We start from the raw sequence: 7500 nt of genomic DNA on the forward strand, positions 1-7500 counted from the left end.
GAGGGCTTGGGGATCATTCCATGATTTAACTTAAAAATAAGAGCGTAATGCCTGAGATTCTTCTTAGTGATTGGCCTTTTGCCACAACTTGTCTGAGCAGATAATTATGTCAGTTACAGATAAGATTTTAAAGACATCTCTAATATGTTCAAAATCTGAGACTTGCCTGTAGTTAAGTTGGGAAAAAATCCAGAACTTTGAACAGCATTAGTTTTTTAGTATTCATGACAAGCATTTGAGAAAGATGGGGGTTTTAAGACAAAGTGCTGTATTGCAATGATCATCTTGAGTGATGAGTTTAAAGGCAAACAAATGTAAAAAGGAAACCATAAACTAGGGGAATACACTTACTGCTCCCAAGCACAAGAATGAGGTGAGAATCAGGAGGAAGCAACACCATTATTCAGAATTATACTGTCAGAAGCCCATGTTAGTGCTCTGAAGGATCATTCATCACAATAAGCCCTCCTTTCTCTTCCTCAGCTGAGAAGTGACCCCTTTCTGAAGCACGGGATTTGGTGATGGTTGTTGTTGAATATTCTGTCAACACAGACTTTCCCAGGACTGGAAGAATAACTCACCAGCCACCCCTGGCTGGTGTAAGCCTAATTTAGCTTGAGCAGACAAGAAAAACCAATCTATCAGACATCAATTATCTAAGAATTTTAAACAGTTTGTAAGTGAGGCAATTACGCACGTGTTTAGCTCCTGCTCTCGTTCCTGCAGAGGTACTGAGAAGGCACAAGTCAGACATGCTGGGAAAATAGAACTATCAGCATGGGAAAATGTATGGGAAAATAAACCCACTAGTAGAAAGGGAAACCCCCTTCTGCATAATTCAGTGGCCCCTGAACAGATGTGGCCCGTGCTCAGGAGGTCTGAAGCTCAATTTAGTGAGGAGGTAGTTGTCTCACTGCTAAGGGCAACAGCACTGGGATGTACCCTAGGGACACTCCAGAACCTTCCCCAGCAGCACCCTTTGGCACACGGAGGGGGATGGCAACAGTTGAGTGCACAGAGTGCACAGATCCCCCATGTCCCTCTGGGAGCAATTTCCCCAGCAACTCAGATCTCCAGGTGTCCTACTACTTTCCAAAACCTCAGAGCTCAGCTTCTACACTACACACGCTGTCCCCCTCCCACCAAATTCTGATGGCTGTCTTGCATCAGGTGCCCTCTAGAGTTAATGACTTCAGCCCAACACCTGATGCTTTAGGCAGGAAACCAGGATCCTCTAAAACCAAAATGTGACAGAAGGTTGTAGCCCTCAGTAGCCAGCCACCAACAGACTGACTCAGCCTTTGGCCAGGTCACAGTGAGGCATCAGGAAAAGAGCAAAAATATTGGATCTCAAAACACCAAGCAACAAGATATGAGGTATTTTTAATCTCTGCTGCTTCTCAGAAGGCAGCAGAAACCACACCAGGTAGAGAAATATTTATATGCTAAATTAACACTCTCAGTGTGCAAGACATGAAGTCATTCCTGTCATGAACAAGAAAAACCTTGAATTCTTGCCAGGGAATCTGGACACCACAGCAGGACACCTAAGGTGCCTGCAAATCTGGAACAACTGTTTGGAAATATGTTGTGTTTGACTTTGAACTCTCAAATCTCATCCTTGCAGACTGCTTGCTTCTTGTGAGATCCTTCTGAAGCCATGTGCAATTTTTTTCCTTTACCCCTTGCCAAAGGTGTGTTATTTTGTGTAGGAGATCCTGCCCTAGCAGACTGAAACCAGCCTTTGTAGCATGATGAAACAACATACACTGACTTCTCTGAATCTCTCCATGTATTTTGGATGGCAGCTGTCTCAGGAATGTACTGTAACTTCCAGTGGAACAAAACACCTTGCATGTGGCAGGGTACTAGCAGACAGTCATGTCACCAGACAGTGTGGGGTGGGGATAAGCCAGTGAAATATACTTTAAACTTGATTACAAAACTAAAATAAAACCCACAAACTCCTTGCCCTCCCCCACCCACTAAAGAGAAAAAACAAAAGGAAAAAAATCTCAACAAGATACAATGAGACCTACCTGATACATCATAATTTTTTGAAGTTGATACATGGCATGGCTTCTGAGCACCCTTTCCAGTTGTCTGGTTTGAGTGTCTACTTTGATATGCTCTGCTCCTTGAATGTGACTCCTCTCTCCCTGCACACTGCTAATTACGCATCCACTCGAATGGCACACTGCATGCAAAAGAGATCACCAAAGTGGCTCCTGGCACACCACCTCTTTCCTCTCCTACCCTTCAGTTCAGTGACGTCACTGTCTGTGTCATAGCACTTTCCTTTCTCTGGGCTTTAGCCTAATCTTGGCAGAAATGCAAGAGCACCATAAGTCATGCAAAAATTTAATTTATCTAGTACTGGATATATAGGGAAAAGTGTAAGGACAGAAGAAGCACACCACAATACCTCCTCAGAATACCCTTGCAGCTTCCAGTGACTTGTGCTGAGGGAATTCTTATGTCTGAGAGGGTGCCTGAGCATTTAATAAGCTTCAATATACTTTTTTCCCCTATGAATTTTCTAATTTTGTTGTGCTACTTAAACAGCTTATTTCTAAATAAATTTCATACTCATGCAACTCTTTCCAGTTTGTTATGAATTCTCAGAAACCATGTCCCAAAAGAAACAATTACCATACAAATACCTTATTAGCTCCAGTCTTCAGTTTTCCCTCAGGAATTAATAAAGATTAAGCCTGACACATTCACATGACAGACGTGGAACACGAGGCGCAGAGTTCGTAATAACCACCCTCCACACTCTTCGTGATAGAAACCTCAGGGCAGCCACTGTGTTTTGAAAAATGAAGATGTGAAATGGAAGGGGAAGTTTTGAAGTAAAGTTAGATGAACACGTTAGGAATTAAATAGGGCCAAAGGAAAGTAGCTCGGAGGCAAGAAAGGAGTTCCTTCCACATTCTTGTGCCTATGACCCTGTGGGTAAAAGGTCACCATTCAAATTTGTGTCAGAAGGAGTTTATATCTCCCAATGTCTTCAGTTTCAAAAAAAACCAAAACAAAACAAAACAAAAAAAACCCCCACAGGTTCTGCAACTTACAAAATTGCAGATTAAGAAAAAAAGCCCAAACATGCAGAAATAAATAGTACCATCATCTGCTTGAAGTGGATTAGTGACATACAAGAGAACTTAAGTGTCTGTATTTTCCACCAATTAAGACATGCTTTCCACATTTAAGACATGCTTTATAGACAAAGTAATTTACATTATATGAAAAAAAATTGATTATTCAAGGAAAACTCCTCTATTTTTAGTCAAAAGCATCCTTTAGTCCAATTTATACTAGTGAGTGAGGAAATTTTAAATCTAGCTCTACATTCAACAGTATAGCTGCAATTATAACCCTTATGTTTTATATAAGCTGCCTTTTTTAATGCAAAACCCTCTTCCTTTTTGAATCAAGTGCCTAAATAACATAAAGAGATTAAAAGATCTGGAAGAAAAAAATAAAGCTATTAGAAGCCTGCCCTTATTTCCTTGGCTTTCAGAGGAGTACATTGAATTAAAATCTCTTATGTGTTGCAGATGAAAAGATCGTTTGTACCAGCAGTTAGGAATAAGTTAGGCAAAGTCAACCTACAGAAATAATCAGCAAAGCTACCCCAGAATAAAACTGTCATGCAGTTGAAAGTTAATTTGCATTAATATTAATGCCTGGGGGAAAAAAGGTTTGTTTTAAAATTCAATTGCACGAATGTGGTTGCTGACTGCCTTGGCAACAAGCAGCCTGCACACACTCCTTGTGCCTGCCCTGACCCCACAAGGGTTACTCTGACATAACCAGTATCTCTGCAGCCATCATAATAACCATTTACCCCCCAAAAAACCATCATAGAACCACAGAATCATAGAGCACCTTGGGTTGGAGGGATTAGTAAAGATCATCTAATCCAAGCCCCCTGCAATGAGCAGCAGCATCTTCAATTAGATCAGCTTGCTCAGAGCCCCATCCAGTCTGACCTTGGATGTTTTCAGGGATGGGGCATCCACCATCTCTCTGGGCAACCTGTTCCAGTGCCTCACCACTGTCCTAGAGAATAATTTCTTCTTAATATCCAATCTAAATCTACCTTCATTCAGTCTAAAGTCATCATTCCTTGTCCTATCACAACAGGTCCTGCCAGAAGGTTCCCCTCCAGCTCTCTTGCAGGCTCCCTTTAGGTACTGGAAGGCTGTTATAAGATATAGCCAAAGCTTCCCCGGCTCCCTCAGGGTGTCTCCATAGAAGTGCTCCAGCCTTCTGAGCATCTCTGTGGCCCTCTTTAATGCTCACTCCAACAGATACATGCCTTTCCTGTGCTGAGGACCCGAGAGCTGGATGCAGCACTGCAGATGGGGCGTCTGTCATGAGAGGAGAGTAGATTAGAATTCAACCTACTGGCCACTCTTTTTTTGATACAGTTCAGGATACAACTGGCTTTCTGGGCTCCAAGTACAGCTCAGAAATATGTAACTCCAGAACACATTATTCCTACACACTTGCATTCAGTAACATAATGTTCTTCTCTGGAAGGACAAACACCCTCAAGGCAACTGAGGACATGAGTGGAATAATCATCCTCTTCATGACTTCTGGCAACTCTAAGTACCTCTTGTACCCATGGCTTACAAAATGGCACATAGTTACCACAAGCAAATGCTTCACTGCTATTTAAGTAGCTTCAGGGTGACCATGAAGACAAAGCCCCACTGGACATCTCCAAAATTTGCCTTAAGGCGTGATTCAGCTACTAGCCCAGGAACCCAATGGCCTGCTACCTTCCAAACATCTTCGAAAGAGCAACTTCTTGAGGCACTTGATGTAAATCAGTGCTGCTCTCAAAAAAGCAGCCTGTTTGCCCCCACATCACAGCCAGGAATCAGCTTTTTGTGCAATGCCAACTTTCAGCTGCATCAGGCAGCACAGCTAGTGGTACAGAGAAGGCAGGATTGCACAGCAAAGAGGAGGAAGGCCTGGACTACCTCTGGTGTCAGCAGCCCACCTTAGAACAGTTTAAGCTGGTATCTATGGATATGACCAGGCAGAGCAGCCTCTGCTTGTCAGTAACAACTGTTACAGACAGACAGCAGAGCCTTTGCAAATGCCCTGGGCAGAGCATGCAGCCCTTGGGAGATGCTGAATTCACCAGGAGGTTATCTGTCCACGGTGGTCATCAACCTAAAGGGGTTGTCATCCACACCCTCTAATAAATGTATTTCTATTTCTTAAGACAGGCTGTCACAGCTTTTGCAGGCAGTTGCTTTTCCACAAGGCTACATAAACACCCTATAGTACAGGAATAACTTACATGGCCAAGAGGTGCTAAAGGTAGGAAATTCCACCCTTGTGTGATGGTTTCCTCCTTCTAGGGAGTACAGCCCAAAATTGTGTCAGGAGTGACAAGACCCATGTATGTAGGGATCAGACCCCTCAGTGAAGTCTTCTGATGAAGGAATAAGCACTGGAGAAGCCAGTGAGCCAGGTTCCTGTCTGCAGTGTTGTGACGTGAGCACTCCCTGTCTGCTGCTTCATGTCCTGTACACGCTCCTGTACATGTCCTGTCCTCTTTCCTGCTCTGGGACTGGTAGGAGTTGTGCCTGGCCTAACCTTTAAACACAGAGGTGAAGGGTGAGAGAAAAAAAGATGCTGTCAAAGACCAATCCAAACCACTGACCAGCTGTCAGTTTTGGGTTGGAGAGGCATACAGCTATGGATGCTCTACTTTATTGATCAGTGCTAATAAAAATAAGAACTGCATAAATATAGGAAAAGTTCAAACAGCTGAGAGCAAGTGGCAACCAGCACACTATGATGGATAGAACTGACCATGCATAAGCAGGTCTGCCAAGGGTCTCCAGCTCCAGTCAATGTCCTTAAGGAAACAAGAATGTTTAGATATCTCAGTTGAGTCCTTTAGGGTCAGAAATTCAAGGCAGCAATTCCAAATTTGCATATACAAGATGCCTGGCCTCCAGAAACAGCAGTGTCCCTGTTAATGGAGAGAGGCATGCACACAGGGGCTTTTGCTGTACCATCTTCCCTGTATGCACACTGGCAGAATACAGTGGAAGATGCTCCGGGATGTGCCTCTGCTGGGCCAGGTGTACCAAGGGTTTGAATAAAAGTGGGTCCAGCTCTTGCAGCAAGTCACATTGGCAAGGCAGTGGGCATATTCCAGCAACTCAACACTCCCTTATAACATACCACCTGCTCACAGAGCCTTGACTTTCTTGATCAACTTACAGGCTAAAACCTGCATTTCAGTGAGCCCATGGATTAGAAACAATTCTCAATCCTTCCTAACAGTCCCAATCTATCACTGTTTTGTCATCTTTGTAGACATTGCAGCCAGAGCTCTGAATTCACAGAACACTGATTCAACATTTGCTATCCATTTTAAAAAGATCAGCAGGAGTCACTCGAATTGTGAATAGTTTGGGAGATTTAAAAGAGCTCATGCAAATGTGCAGTAGCACTTTTCAGCTAGTGAAACATGAAAATTGGTTGTGTGAAAGTACATTGCTTCCAAAATCCCACAAACACAGGAAAAAAAAAGTAGTAACAGAAAATCCAAATGGACATAAATTTCAGTGTGTGAAAAAGACAATTTTATTTAGCATAAGATTAAAAAAAAAAAAAAAACCCAAACATAATAATATTTAATAAGGTCTGAAGATATCTCATGCCTTCTAAGTCAGGACACAATATTTTTTAGATCAAAGAGCAGTATTACACATCTCTCATCCTTGTTATGCTTCATTGTCAAGATAGAAAAGGTCCTAAATTGAACCTGCCCTGTAATTCGCTACTCAGCAGGCAGAACCATGTCTTCTTGCAGCAAAATATATTTTTACAGTATCCTGGAGAACTGTACCTCTGTCCTAAGTCACTGGGCACTATTTACCTTTTCTCATCCTCGCTGCAGGTACAGTTACACACCTAAGGGGTCACTTCCAGCATGTTTAAGTGGTTTAGCACAGGCGTACCCCGGCCGAACCCGCTGGGTCGTGCCTGCTGCTGCTCGGCCCGGCCCCACAGGAGGCCATTTTCCAGAGCACTTCCGAATCAATTCTTCCTCCACCTCCTGCTCCCGCTGCCGCCCGGGGACTTTCCCCCCAGCTGCACAAGTCATCTTGTCCCCGTCCCATTCCAGCAGGCGGGCATGCTTCCCCTGACAATCAGCTCTCCCCCATCTGCGGTGGTGGATACACATCCCCACATCCATCAGGCTGGCCGCGGTGCGCGAAGGATCCCGTAACCTCCTTCTCCCACTAGATGCTACCCACTGAGCGCGTTTGCACCTCCCAGCCCCTGCATCTTTTAGCTTTTAACAGCTGGGCTCAGCCCGACCGCGGCAGGGCCCTTCTCAAAGGGCCTATGGCGACCGGTACGCCGGCAGCCGCGTGTTCCCGCCGGGATCCGTGCGGATTCCCGGGGCCGCCCTCAGCCGCTGCCCTCAGCCCCGCCCGGCCCAGGCGCGCG

This window comes from Pyrgilauda ruficollis, unplaced genomic scaffold (assembly GCF_017590135.1).
Source record: "Pyrgilauda ruficollis isolate IOZ18807 unplaced genomic scaffold, ASM1759013v1 scaffold4, whole genome shotgun sequence".
Taxonomy (NCBI): Eukaryota; Metazoa; Chordata; class Aves; order Passeriformes; family Passeridae; genus Pyrgilauda; species Pyrgilauda ruficollis.